Here is a 16,693-nt window from a genome sequence, read left to right as displayed (position 1 = left end):
TAGAGGAGATGCTCTGTCCGGGTTCTTTGTACGCTATACGTCCTATCGTCGCGGGTAACCGCGTGGTTACGCAACACGTCCTGGTAATCCCGGAATTTGTTCACGTGAGACCGGCGACAGGATTCGAACATCGGCCATTTTGTTATGGTCATATAATAAATATTTAATTTTACAGGATGATTCACCGTATACATTCATTTTTTTGTTTAATGATGAATTCATTTAATTTATAATTTTTAGGATTTTTGAACATATTCAAAACCTATACGTACGAGTATTTTAAAATTTTCGAGATTTTTTTGTAGGTACTATACTACTTAAAGAATGTCTTGCGTATATAAACATAAAAACTTTGAATAAGTAAAAAAAAAAAATACATATGTAAAATTAATAACGGAATAATAGATGAGATTTAACATTTTGGATCTAGTATTTATTATACTTAGGTCATATGTATAAATTATAATATTGATTTTTAGATTAGTATACATTTCTAACATTTTAGAGTCGGCGCCTATGATCCACAGACCCTATTATCCTTACTACACAAAGTTAAATAACTCAAAAAATAATTGTTTGGTTTTGATTTTGATACGTCAATATTTTCAGAAAAATGGTCTTGTAGTTCAACATTTAAAAGGGGACATTTATTCGGAAAATAAAAGTTTTTATCTTTACAGGACACTTGTTAAATAGTTAAGAAAATCTTAAGAATTTCAACATATAGTCTTTAAGAATATATCAAATAATTCCAGTTATTGAAGAAGAAAAAAGGGAATAAGCATGCTATCTGAATCACTCTGTATAAAATATTGCCATTGGTACAATCATTTTATATTTTGTTTATTATTACCATGTAGGTATGTATGCTTATGAAACGCAGTTATGATCAATAACCCGCGAAATCCGTGTTTGTGATGTGAAAGACACTTAGATATGACTCACTATAATATACTTATTATGTCATACAATTTACAATATTGTCATCATATCGCTGTAGGGGCTATAATATATTATGATGCAGCGATCGATTCGTCACATGATATCGTGGTTATACTTATATCATTATGATATAAACGCGTTTTCCCGCTAATCGTTATATCGTATGATATTATATAATCACTTTATTTTAGATAATATATCAATTTGTGTGCGTCATCAATCGAATACAAGCTCCACTCTTCACCTGATCAAAAATGTTTGAATTTCATTTTATCCGATAGTTCCATATAGCTTAAAAAAATTAAATTTAATTGGAGTTATAGTGTGTGTCAATTTAGTATCTAATTAGAAAATAAATGTTTAATGTGAAGAGAACTTTTTTTTATTTATATTCGTTAGTAAATATTTTATATTTATAGATTTTATGAAATTATCGGAACGAGTGAAATATGCGGCTATTAAATTGTTTTCTCCCAAATGCAATTAGAAAATAATAAGAGCATTTTAACCTTTTTCAAATTCATCATCTTAACTGGGTTTCAATACAAATCAGTTATTAATTTTTTTGATATTTTTAAGTTAAGTTTAAAATTTAAAAACTCTATTTTTATGTTGATCATAACATAAATTACAAAATATTATGTTTTTATAATACCGATATTGTGAATAGGATGATGTTTTTTGGAATAGTGTTTATAAGTAGAAAGTATCTACTGTACATTATGGTTAATATTAAGTAAAAAAACGTTTTAGATTTTGAATATAATGAAAAATGTATTGATTTTACAATAAAATTATCTAGATTACTTACATAATTCGATTCGCAGTTACACAGAAACATTAATTAAAATAGTTAGAAGGAATGCATTAAAATTTAAAAGTCTATTATATGTAACCATTTATAAAATAATGAATAAAAACTTCAGGAATTAATGACAATTGTCTTGATGAAGTTAACATACATTATTATCATCAATGACTTCTATTGTAGATTTCAATATTTTTCTCACTGTCTTAGTTGTTTTTCCTTGTTTTTAGTGATATAACCAAGAAAATCAAAAACTGACCTCTTTATAAAATTATTTATAGGCATATAAAAAATTTATCTAATAGAGAACTTCTAAAAAAAATTAATGATATGCAAAAAGAAAAAGGAAATCATCCTAACATCAATACATCACTTACTTCACTCAAAATTTAATAGAAATATTTTACTAGAATATTTTTTAATGGCATAATTTTATTTTATTAAAATAATACAATGGAGATGTATTATATTATTAATACTCATACAAGTATATATATACCTAATTATTTATGAATCAATTAAAGAACATGGTAGCACTCTACTAGATATCTTAATTATGATGAAATTATATACTGTTTTAAACTAGCAGGTCTAAATGTTTATTAAAAAATATGAATATATATTTTTTTTAAACCATTAGATGCACTAATGTAAGTCAATATAATCATAAAATGTATGAATTTAATGAAATATGTATTCAATGTATTTATAGTCTTATGGCTATGGCTGATATTTTATGTAGATTAAAAACATGGGTTAGATCCACAATGGGTCAAAATAGATTAAGCGGGTGGGCTTTTTATTGCATGTGCACAGATCAATAAATATAGATATTGACAGAATTATTAATAAATTCTTACAAATGAAAAAAAAAAAATATTGATTTTATAATTTAATAAATTTAATATTATTTTACTGTAACTTTATTGTATTTAATTTGCCTACCTTTCTCAAGATATGTAATACGTAAATGATGCAAGTATAAAACGGACTAGTAGGTATATATATTCAAGAGCATAAGCATATCTATATATAAAATATTGTACTTAAATAGTGTATAATGCTCGTAAATTTAGTACCGCCTACCCCCCCCCCTCCCCATAAAATTAAATCAAATACCCCACTGATGCATAAATCATGGTGCTTATTGTTAAATGTATAATGTTAATTTAGAAATTAATAACAATTTCACGGTATAATCATGTCAAAATCTTGATGACGCAAAAAATATAATACGTATACACTAAGGCCGAAGAGTTTTTCATTCATGTTCAGGAAATAATAATTTTACTGGGTACACGCATTAATGTGATATATATTATATTCTGTCAACAATATACTTATAATGTGGCGTAATGACGTTTTTACACGACAATAGCGAAAACTGAGTATAAAGTTAATTATATATTATAATCTATAAATATAGTACAACGAACGTTTTTCAATAAGAATACGATGTTCGTTAAGTAAATTCATTTGAAAAATCTGCTATCTTTTTGTCGTTTCACTTACTAATTTAACAATTTCTTCTCGTGGTATTTGTAACATTTATAGAATAATATAATAGTATAATATTATTCTTTTTTGTAACTACGATCACAATAATTTCGACGAGCAAATAAATCACAAAACAATAGAATGAAATATGAGTAGTAATAAATAATGAACAATGTTAATATTATTTTTGTTTCAAGTCACAAAAACTGGTTTCTTTTAGAATCTATTTTTGGGGCACATCTTAAAATTCGAATATCAAAATTATACAATATCTCGCATAACAATAACTAATACTCTATTATATGTTAACGAACTCTTCAACACTTTAATGACATTTTTGATCAATCATCTAAACTCTACAGACGGTTTCATAAAAATCTATACAAACATTAAAAGTCACTTGTATCAAATTTATCCTCTCTAGACCAATCTTATATAAACAAGTAACTAAAAATAAAATAAGATTATTATACCATTTAATATTATTCATATTTCATAAAAAAAATTTAAATATTTAGACAACTCACTGCAATATTATTATTATTAATTTATATTTTAGAATAATATCAATGAATATTTTTATTGATTATATGAACCTCGTGTCATTATTTTCTCTGATGAAAATTACTTTAATTCAATAATAAAATTAAAATTATAAAAATGAGAAACCTATTATTGGTGTTTGATTGAAGATTAACCATTTAAGAACTATTTCAATGACGTATAAGCATATTATGTTTGTCGGGAGACGTGTCAATGTATATATTATGTAGTAGTAGAGGACAAAAAATTATAATAATCAATACAAGGCATATTTTTACTATAATATCTTAGCTAGACTACAGTATAATGATATTATATATTCATATCAACTAATGAATATTTTTGTAAAATCAAAAGGAATTATAATTATCAATAGATATCCTGCAAGTCTCATACTGTGTGAAATCAAAAATATTGTCAATTATCTATAACAAATATAAAAACAGTAGATTAAAATTTAAATTAAGTTATATAACTCACTGGAGTTGAATAAAATTTGGAGAATTTGTTTAGCTTTACACGAAGTCATTGACACTTTACGTGTTTGAAATATGTATAATATATTAAAATATACACCTTTCATACCGATATTTACTACCAGTACTACCTATACATCATCTGAATATTCGCAATCCAATCGTGTAGATATCATTATAACGGTTTATTCATATAGTTAACTATAATCATAATTAAATGTAAATGCATTCTAACGCCAAATTTTTTTCTTGAATTTTATTTTGCCGTACCTATACATAGTGTTTGAATTAATCAAGTGCTTTTGGGAAGAGATGTGCCCTTTCCAATGTACACAAACGAATTCTACATTTAACTCGAAAATAACAATAACAATGATTCCACCTAATCAGTATTTCTCATTTTAACCAGTATTGCTCAACGCTTATGACGAATATAAAATTATATAATTATATGGTTAATAATCAATGTACGTCGTATATCGATCGTAAGAACTATTTTAAACCTATATTCTGAACGGAACACGTATAGTACCGCGGCTATCATATACAATAAAATTGCCTATATTAAATATTTTAATCTACACATTTTTTACTATTATTATTATAAAATACTTAAACGGTTTCCACCATTTAGTTTGTATCAAGACAACAATTATATATTTTAATGCAGATATTGTATCTATATTATAAAATTTAATACTGTATAATATAAATATACAATCATCATACATATACATATGCCATATTAAAATATGCACAATTTAAATACATAAAATAATTTAAGTATAATTTTTACTGTATCCATAAGTTAAAATTAACTATATTTATTGTACATTAATGGTTTTATTTAATTCACACATAAAATAAAAATTGAATAAGAAAAGAAAAAAATCAAAAAGTCAAAAACAATCAACTGTATATGTATAAATATACGACTCCGGAGATTTACATTAAATACTAAAATAGGTCGTGTAATAAAATTCAAATTAAACTATATTGTTATAGCTTAAACCAACGTTTATTATTTTTCTTAAATAAATTTCATTAAAATAATCACAATTATCAGCTGTTTTTGAAAATTAGAGAAACAGACACGTTTTTACGATACGAAATTACAGAACACACAAATAAAATACATAAATCTAAAAGTTGCATATGATCATGTCGTCGTATGTGTCACTTAGAATCGTTGATCAGGTTTTAATATATATACAAATATATTGATATACGTTAGCAAGAGACACGATTTCTTAATAACTGTGTCAAAAGAAAAGAAAATGTCGGTTTCTAATTTTTTTAAATTCATCATATAACATTATATTTTGTATTCATATTATTTACGCGCTGATTCTTCGTATAACCTTAGAATTACTTAATCTTAATAAGTTTCGGAGCAATTATTTTTAAAAATGGAAGCTAAATTTTATTTTATTCATCTACCATATTGGAATTTTTATGTATTTTTTTTAATAAAAGTTATGTACTAAAAATATGTTGTAATTCCCTGCACTTTATTAGCATACTCAAACATATTTGAAACAAAAATAAGACTAAAAACATAATAATATATTAATTATTAACTAACAAAAAAGTTTGATGAGTTAATATAACGATAAGGTCGTTAATCATCATCAATCATCTAGCTTTGGTCACCAAAAGGTAAAAAGTATAATTAAACATATACTGAAGATATTTTTTAATACTTTTCTTATATTATTGAAATAGGATTTTTACTGTAAAATTATTGAGAAATTAATGAAATGTATCAATAAGACATTTTTTACTACTTAAAAAAGTAATTACAAAATAAAAAAGAAAAAAAAGAATATTTTAAAATTAATTTACATATTATGTATTTTTCATCTTGCCCAGAATTTATTTTTAAACAAAATTCTTATTCATAAATTATTAAATGTTTAAAAATAAATCAAATGTGTATTGTAAAATATATAGATTAAGGTAGGAAATTATTTGTTATTAAAATAATATATTGTATACTGATATTTTGGTTTGTTCAATTTTTTTAATCTATAAGTATATAGGTATAGAAGGCATGTATATCAATATAATTTAATAGAATATTATTGTTAATGTTTAAATTTAAACAAAACTTAATGTTACCTATCATTTATCAATATGACTAATGCAGTTTAAGTGTACAATTAAAATTTAAACTAGGAGAAGGAAATTTAAACACAGCGATGACTTTCACGTAGGGCTGGATGAAATCATGTCAACTGTTGAACAATCTCTAGTCATACACAAATAATAATGTATACAAAACTTGAGAACAGAACGCGTCGACGATCACTTGTATTTTTATTCATAATCATAAAAAATACTAATAAGTATATTCTGGTAATAGAACGTGTTTAAAACACTTAATTATTATAGTCTATAAAGTATTATAGATACGTTTATACTCGCGAACATAAAATCATGGAATGTAAAAAAAAAAGTAGGAGCTATACATATATATATATATAATAGATATTTTTAATAAAATCTATTACGAAAATAAAATATTTACATAATATCTTATATTAAATTTATCAATTTTTTTGTGGGCGACCAGAAAAAAAATAATTTATTTTCAAACTCTAAAACTAATAAAAAAAAAACACTAATATAGGGTACACTACACAAAATAATTATTTTACTTTAAATAATAGTACATTCAGTGCATAGAATTGTATTCAATAATATAAAATTAGACATGAAATAATATATAAGACTAATACGTATTAATCAAAATAAACGATTGATTCGCGATTTCATTTCAATTATGATCTTTTACTTGTCATAATATTAAAACCTAGATGAATCTCGGTTATATAGTATTTTTATACCCAATCAACAGTCAACTTGGATTTATTTTAATTCAGCGTTTAACACGACATCAACGCATTAAGACAAAATGTTATTAGAGTCCATGGTCGAGCTCGTGTAGTTTTCATATCAAGTTTTCTTTGCAATTATTATTTTTTAAATTTACATAGTAGTAGCATATGTTACCAACTCTAGTGTTGTAGGAAAATGCCGAAAATAAGTTTTTGAATTAGGAATAATAATCACCATGCTGTGTTTCAATTAAAAAAAAAAAATTGAACATTCTTTATTGGTTTTTACTTGAAAAACAGAAGTTTGTATTTCCACAGGACACTATATCTTTAAGTAGTATAAAAACTCTGAAGCATTTGAAAATATAAGCTTAAAGTACATTTAAAAATTCTAAAAATTAAATATTTAATAACTATATTAAGGAAGACAAAAATAGAGTGAGTATGCTTGTGGTGAATCATGTTCTATGGACGTAAAAATCAAAATATCGATTTTAAGCCTTAGGATATTGTATATATTTATTATCATATAGTGTACTAGTTGCAAGGGCGGATTTAACAATTTGCCGCCCCTATGCTAAAGAAAAAAAATTTACCGCCCTTATTTAAAAAAAATCACCTCTGTACAACAAAATTTTCTTACATGAAAACATTTTCTATGTATTATGCAATTATTTTTTTTCATTTAACTAAAGTTCAATAAAAATCGTTTTGATTCAAATATAGTATTTTCTTTTTATTCTCATTATATAAGAAAAAAAATAATAAAGTTATTAAATAATTATTTGGTTATATAATATATAAGCTTATATATATATAATATATATAAGTAGTTTTAATGTTAATTATTTATTTTGAAATTGAAAAATTTAAGAAAAAAATTAAGTATTTTTCTATAGATAGGTACAAGAATAAAATAAATATTAAGTACAATTTTATTGCGTATAAAAAGCCGCTCTCCATAAATTTTCTGCCCTATGCGGCTACATAGTTCGCAGTGCCTTAAATCCGCCCTTGACTAGTAGGTGTGTATAGTGTAATCAATACGATGTTATCTAGAAAACCCTATGATCACTTACTATATTGTATGTACGTGTATTCATTTAAATTTCACTTTTTCACAATCATTTACACCTATTAGGTACCTTTATAAGAATAAGTGCGGGTGTACACGTATTTATTGTACGTCTAGTTTTTTAATATAAAAGGACGATGTACAAATACTATTACTACTACTAATAATAATAATAATTATAATAATAATATTACATTAAACGGTAAACAGTAGCATTAATAATTTATGATTATTATTATATGTCCATATAATGCTATTATAATATGTGATATACATATAGTTTATAAACATTGTGTTTAGTGTATTTGAAACCATTAGTTATATACATGTTCATAATATAACATTGTTTATAATATAAGAAGCATAATATTTATGCCGTTCGTCTCGCACGTACAACAAGAGTGACAGCAAAAGTAAAGAAAAACGCAATATCATGACGTAAAACCGTTCGATATAATTTCTAACGTAATACAGTGCACACGGTCGTTGTAACAAGTATTTGAAATTATAAAAAAATAAATTATTAATCACATAACGTGTAAACGTTATGAATAATAATAATAATAATTGTAATAATATTATATTAAATTTACGTTAAAGTGATAGTGTGTCCAGTCATTATAATAGCCTAAATCGAATTTATTATTATTATTTGAATACGAAAATAATGGTTTTTGTGGTTTGGAAACAGTTTGGTAAAAATTAACACATTATTATGATAACTGTAACAACTTCGCGGTTTTTTCCCGTTGAAGTGCACACACACATACATGTACATGCGCATAATATACGTATTATTACAATATTAAACCTAGATATACACCTAATAAATTTATACATTACTAAATTTTTTTTTATACTAACAAATATGACAACAGTAAATCCCGACTCGTTTTGCGTCGCTGTCGAAGTATGTAATATATTATACATATGCAAATTAATGTACGTTTTTATGGAGCTTATAGACTAAAAACACTATACTTGAATTGATGAGCGTCAAATTTTTTACCCACATTTCTTGAAATTTTGGAAGTGTTTACATCTTTGTTTTCAACCCTTACGACGTATGAGGTAAATCATACATGAAGTTCACTTTGGCTAACAAAAATTAAATATTTTTTATATATTATATGTATGTATATATACATATACTTGTTATATTAACGATAGTTACAGAAATTAGAAAATTTAAAGATACCAGGTAAATTAAGAATATAACTTAAACAAATTCGAAAATAAAATAGTGTTTGAATATCCAATCTAACTCAGGCGGATTGTTTATTTCAGTTGAATTATTTCACAAAGTGAATTATACAGATCACAATAATTGCTAATGAACTGAGTTAGATACACTAAAACCAAAATACTTTGATATAGCATATTTTGTAATTATTCATTTTTTTTTCAAGTGAAGTAGGGTTATACAAATACTATGTATTATAATTATTATTTAATAGTTAGTAGAACCACAATCACTGTTACTAAACATAAATAGTATTAGAGTGTCTTCATTAAATAATAAAGAAAAATAGTATTACAAAATCCAACATACTAAACAATCAAGCAGAATGAACCATTAACTATCAATATCTACAGTACGCTAAGATTTATCAGTCTCAATAAAATTATTTAAAAAAAAAATCTAAGCTGCTCTACAACCTTGATAAAGGTGTTTTACCCCTTAACTTTGTATTTATAATTTAAAATTTATAAATCCTCCCTAGTTCCTTTAATTTCAGACAATATAACCTTTGTAGTCAGAACCATTTGTTTATAAAATAATAATTTAAAAAATGTCTATTTAAATAAAACTCAGGGAAATTACGGATAATACTATTGGTTTTATGCTTACTTTGTGGCTACGCACAGAAAACCGCACTATTACGAACAATTTACATGTCATTAGTGTGTACATTAAATGACGTACAATATCCTGGTCGTGTGCGCGTGTTTGATGTTGTGTATTTTTTATGTACATCACTGGAATTTCCGACAAGCTTGACGCAGAGTTACGCAATGGAGACACTATATAGTAGTATGCTTTCGTACAATCGTACGTAATAGAGTCAGAATTCTACGTTTAAAGAATACTTTTGTTTTTATTCGGTAAATGGTTTAAAAATATACCATATTTTATACTCAAATACACATAATAAGATATTTATTAATTTACAAGATTTATGATAAGAAATGCTGCAGACTAATGCCTGATTTAGAATCAAAGTACTAATGTTTATGGACAACTCTTTAATTACATAGTTTTAAGTCATAATTAAACAATATTTTTGAAAAATAAAAATTTTACTTTTTAATTTTTTTAATCATATAACTTAAATAGTACCTATGATAACAATAATAATAATTTATATTTGTAAGGTCACAGCACTTTTCAGGAGGGATTTTTTTTTAAGTTTAAATGAGTATATCTCACTTAACACAATTAATGTTTTTGTGTAACATAAAAAACAGTAATTTAAAAAAAAAAAAAAATTACTGATCTTTTCACAATTACACATCCAAATTTTACTCTTAAAATCTACCTGTTGAAAAGTACTGTAAACATATATACTACTCATTTACATTTTTAATTTCATTGTACATTCCGTGGCAGAATTTTTTCTACGAATTGTAATTTGTAATAAAAATTAAATTCAAGTAGTTAAATAGGTATTATAAATAATAACTATTTAATTATACTATAGTTAGAAATTCAATTTTTATTCATTGTAATTATCAGAAAAATATTCTGCAATAAAATATCATATTAAACAACAGTAAATAAAAGTGAAATACTTGAGAAAATTAAAATCTCAAAGTAAATATGTAATAAATGACTACAGATAATCTAAAAAAAAAATATTTCTAGAAACATCAAAAATACTTTTTAAGAAAATTAGCGTTTGTCCATAACTCTGTAGGCATTATACTTTTGTAGGTACAACATATTATTATCGTCAATTAGCAACCCTTTAGCTCGAAACGATTATACAAATGACGTCAACGCAACGACTGCAACCAGCGATCTCCACGCACTTTCACCACCGTCGCCCGCCCGCGATGACCGTGACGCAACGTAGGTATAATAAAAAATATAAATATACACAAATATATTATAATATATATAACGCATATTATGCCGGCTATAAAATTTATGTATAATATATTGTTGTGTATAGTGTGCACGACGAACATCGCGCACACAGCCCCTACATCCGGAACGGGTCAACGCCATCACTTTCACTATTCGAGGGTCATGCCGCCGCCGCAACCGCGAGTACAGCAATAATACCTACAGTCATACAGTCATACAGTCATCCGTGCTATATAAATTGTAAATTGAATTTCTTGTACTATTGTGTGTAGGTACCTACTATATTATTTTATACACTGTAGCAAGTTCCGCTTATTGTGATCACATTTCAGAGCATTACAAACTCGATAAAAGTATCACTGCAGGCTCAGTAATTATTAACGGTGTTAACGGCGGTTACTGCGATTGCGGGTTGACGTAAGTCAATATAATAACAATAAGTTATAGTGTTATACACATAAGAAACCGCTTGTGCGCACAACAAAACCACCGAGATTTTGATTTAAAAATTTAAATTTCTTAGATTAACAGACATTAGATATATAGAAACTTATTGAAATGCTGTACTAATTTATTATTAATATGACCAATTTAAGACCATCAAGACTCAATGTATTTTATTCATATAGTATATATTATTTACATTTTTAAAACAACAACTATACATTTTCGACTTTGTATTTTTAGTCAGAATATTTTTCTCGTGTGTTTTGTTAAAAATATATAGCTTATAATAGTTACTCTAATTAAGTCTCGCATAGGATACTCATCAAGTCTTAACTTTTACCTCTTCAGTCGTCTAGTTTTTAAACATTTTAATGTATGTTAAACTGTTTAAACTATTTGATCAAAAATACTAGTATCTTATAAAATTATAAACAAATTGATACTTTTAGAGAAGTCTATAATAATGTACTTATATACTCGAGAATATTTCATACTATTTCTATAAATAAAAATAAAAATAGCTCAAAAATAAACTGAAAATTAGATGTCATGCACCATACTGCGTATTATTTATTGAATTCCATCGTATAAATGCAAGAGATTGTTACGTATATTATAGGTAACATATACAGTACCAACAACTTGTCCCTAAGATAGGAAGGTTTAATATTATAAATAATAATAACATTTACATATCATTAAACTGTATTATAATAATATCCTTGTTGGTGCGCAGTGATCGTGGTTTTGTTGTTGCTGTAGTAAGTAATAGTTGTTGACTGGTTGTCACAGTTTCGACAAGATTAACGTGCCGTGGACGAGTTTTATATTATATTTGTTTGTACTCGTACCTGTATAATATGTATGAAAATTTTTTTTTCTCGATAGTAAGTACAAACACGCTCGGTGCAACTGCAGCTATACAACATATAAATATTGTATATATATAGATAAGCGTTTTCGATCTCACCGACAAAACCAAAACGAAAAAAAAATGTTAGTTTTTTTTTTTTATCTGTGGTACAACGATTATACGCCAAATAATAGTCTCATACCGATATAATAATGTATACGCACAACTTTCTATGAAAGTATTTAGAATAAAATAAAAACAAAAGTTTGATCGGATATGGGAAATTCTGGGATTTTCGATATTTCTAATGATCCATTTTATCTCGATTTTATTCCTTAAAGTTATATCTTTTATAATAGTTATTATATACAACGATATATTAAATTTTATTATCATGCCTGTCTTGTATGTTTGAAAGTATTAAATGAGTACAATGAATAAATTAAAGAAAATAAGATTACAATTCCAGTTTTTGAACTAAACAAATATCAATTAAATTATAATAATTTGTCATTGCTATGAACTTATATAAATTATGAATATGAATGAGTTCTAAATAAGAAAAAAAAAAAAACACTTCACTTTCTTAAATATTTCTAATACTAAAGGTTGGTAATAACGTTTATTCGTATTTAAATATAATTAAAAAGGAAACGCAATATTAATGTATATATTATAAAGAATAATATTATATACTTATCCATTTGACATTTCATACACGCTTGCTATTATTATTTCATTTTTTCAAAACATTATAAAGTTAATATATATTATACTTTATACAGTATGATGTATAGTGTGATAGCCGTTGGGTAAGGTGAGTGCAATTAAGGCGTGTCGCCCTGTACCTGTAACCTAAAATTTCATTTTCAAATAATAAGAGTCAATATAATTTATATTATATATTTCGTACTATATAGTAGCAGATATATCTAGTTTTAAGCCCTCTATGGAAAAATGATTAACTACTGTCAAAACGGCAAACGCGTATCATATTATTTATTGCTTATTACTCAGCACTATCGACTACCTACTTAACAGTAAAATTTATAATTTACTATGTTCATACATGTTTTTATGTTTGGTGAATTATTTCGTTAATTCTGGTTAGTTCTAGCAAAGTACCTATAATATATAATTACTTATTATGAATGTATTTTCTACTGACTATACGAGATAATTGTACTACTTGTTTTTGTGCAGTAGTTCAAAATAGTTTTAACTTTTTTAAGTAATGATTAATTACAATAGTGATTCAGTCGTAATATCAAATATGTAGGAACTTATTTATATTTGATAATAAATATGAGATACAAACTTTTAAAAAGTTAAACTGATTTCAAATAATGACTTTATAAGCCATTTGTAGATATTTTAATAATTTTTGAAGACACCAATTAGTTAATTTTTTATTTTCAACAATTGATTACTCGTAAACAATACAGACACTAGTTTCACGTCTTAAAATGGAGACTTGTCGATACCCACACATCGATGAGCAATGTTGGGCTTGGTTTTTTTAACGCTTTCATGCTTAACCAATGCAGTAATCGTGTCACACATAATTATTAAACAGAACGCGTTTAGAGGTATTAGAGATTAAAGTTATTATTATTATCGATTAGTTGTTTTATATTTTAATTTATAATAATAAAAGTAGCAATATAATTTAACTACTTTTTCTGTAACGATTAATCACATCATACTACTTAAGTTGATATAATAATATGTATATTTTTGTTTAAACACGTATATAGGTAATACATGTTATACAAACAATATGTGTCGACTTGAACGGACATCCGTAGCTTTGGCATACACCTTAGGCACTGGTTTTGTATCTGAGAGGTGTTATTTTTTTTTTGAAATCTCATACTATATTAAGGTAGTAGTCTTAATTTGCATATTAAAATTTATCAAACACAATACATCATTCTATTATTATTAAACAAAAATAATAAATATAAATATTATACTTATTTACTATATAGTGTGTCCTAATTACGAATCAACACATAATCAATACAAATACTATTATATATGTAAGTCACAATAAAAACATAATATGTAATCTTATTAATGACAATTATTGTACGAGCCAGGTATATTAATTGTAAATTACGTCAATTTTGAAATTTCTCTACTTAAAACTCTATTTGTTTCACATACTAATAATGTACAAGTTTGAGTTCAATTAAAAATCAATTCAATCAATTAATTTCATCATTGTTTTAATAGATATTAAATTACTAGGAAAATAAAACAATTATAAATATTTAACGATACATGTGATAATATTCACTATTGTAATATTTTGAGTGAAATTTTAAACATAATATATATTTACATGTGATTTGTTTAAAAACATTAATTATGTAATAATCATATAATAATTTTAATTTACTTGATTAACTGTGACAAGGATTAATAATTATTTTTATATATAATTAATGTGAAATACTTTTTGTATGGTGTTACATCGTAATATATATAATTTTTAAGTAAAAATATTTGTTACTCAAGTTAATTTTTAATGTTTTCAAATATTTTATATAATATATACCTATGAGGTAACTAAAGGTACTACGAGTAATAAACATCAAATATTTTTGGTTAAAAATAATAATTTAATTATTTTATTATTCAAATTGTAACGTTTAACTAATAGTTTTGACAGTTTTAACTATCTTGATAGGAGATCTCTATTATTATATAAATCATTAGCAATGCATTTATTCATACATTCCACTTCTTTAAGTGTAAAAATTCAAATGAGATAAAGAAAAATAAATATAAATTGATTATAAATAGTTTTTAATACGTTCAAAAATTAAAATTAAATATGTATTTGAAAACTTCGCGTAAATGAAAACGAACAAATATTTTATTGTAATAACGAAGACAGAGGTCCACCCGGATATAGTTACCCGGGACCCTAATCCAGATTTCATTAACTATTACAAAACATCAAACTTTCTATAGTAAAATAATTTTTTTTAATAAATAGCATAGAGCTATGTGATTGACGTGAGCAGATTATGAGAGTTGAGTGCGTAATATTGTAGGTCATAAACATATGATAAAATAAGTAAAAATCACAAGTATACATGGCGTAATTAGAAATAAGTGTAACATTTCATTTATATGTATATCATCGCAGTGCATAATTTATTATCAGTGTATATTTATTATAACGTATTTATATCTGTTGGATCGAAAATTTCGTTTTTCATATTTATGATTACAGTAATACAATACAATTTCAATAATAATGGCAATATACTTAGAAATCAATATGGTAATAGAACCTCTGAATAAAAAATACATTTTTTATTTATTTATTCTAAAATCTAATAAATATTTATGGAAAATAGAAGATTTTAAAACCATTAAAATTGTATGCATTAAAATGAACTACCTATATAGCAGATAATACATAATACTATTATGTACTAAAGAAAACTATTGTTATAAAATCTATCTATGATATTAAAAACACTAAAAACTACGTATATTGTTGGCAGTAACTAAGTGGATATTTTTTATAATTACTAATTAAAAATAATAATAGTAAACTGTCATTACTTTTCGAAAAGAAGAGTAATTTGAAAATGTTATGTACCTATGGAATGTAACTACTTGAATTATCTTAACTTAATCATCTAAATTAATGATGTGAGTAAAATATTCTTGGAAACGGAGCGAAACAACTTTGTCGTACATTAACGACATATTAAAATATAGGTACCTTAATCAAACAACCATAAAAACTAGATTGGTTACCTGATTACTGAAATGTAGACTTAATGATTTAGTGTGTACCTACTATTTAAGATCAGTAACTATAAAAGCTTTTATCACATATATCTTTATAATCAAAATAATATGAAATGACTATTATATTTACATTTATAGATATTAATGAAAAAAATGCAATTATATTAAAAATTAATAAAAAAAACTTTTTTTACATATATTTTATTAGTATTAATATGTAATAAGTTATTACTCATTGTAATTATTGTACTAATTGTAGTAAACAAATGAAAAAAATTAAAAACACAGTTATTTACAAACATTACAAGTTACAATATATACATCTTAATATTATAGTGTCTTAT

This window comes from Melanaphis sacchari, unplaced genomic scaffold (assembly GCF_002803265.2).
Source record: "Melanaphis sacchari strain LSU unplaced genomic scaffold, SCAv2.0 Contig43_pilon_pilon, whole genome shotgun sequence".
Taxonomy (NCBI): domain Eukaryota; kingdom Metazoa; phylum Arthropoda; class Insecta; order Hemiptera; family Aphididae; genus Melanaphis; species Melanaphis sacchari.
This window is presented reverse-complemented; position numbering follows the sequence as displayed.